This window comes from Eimeria tenella, genomic scaffold (assembly GCF_000499545.2).
Source record: "Eimeria tenella Houghton genomic scaffold, Eth_scaff3420, whole genome shotgun sequence".
Lineage (NCBI taxonomy): Eukaryota > Apicomplexa > Conoidasida > Eucoccidiorida > Eimeriidae > Eimeria > Eimeria tenella.
The window spans coordinates 1-245 of NW_013543200.1; positions in this window are offsets into that span (position 1 = coordinate 1).

Sequence of the window (245 nt, forward strand, 5' to 3'; positions counted from 1 at the left end):
GGCAGCAGCTGCTGCTGCTGCTGCTGCTGTTTGCGCGCGGCCCGGCAGCAGCTGCTTAAAGGAAAAAGGCCAAGCAGCAGGGCAGCAAAGACGGCGGGCAAGACTTATGGCTCTATGCTCATCTGCTGCTGCATGCAAAGTCTTGGTTAGCTGCCACTCTATTACGAACAAGTCGCAGCACAGCAGGCTCTCCAGCTGCTGCTGCTGCTGCTGCTGCTGCTGCTGCTGCTGCTGCTGGTGCAGCC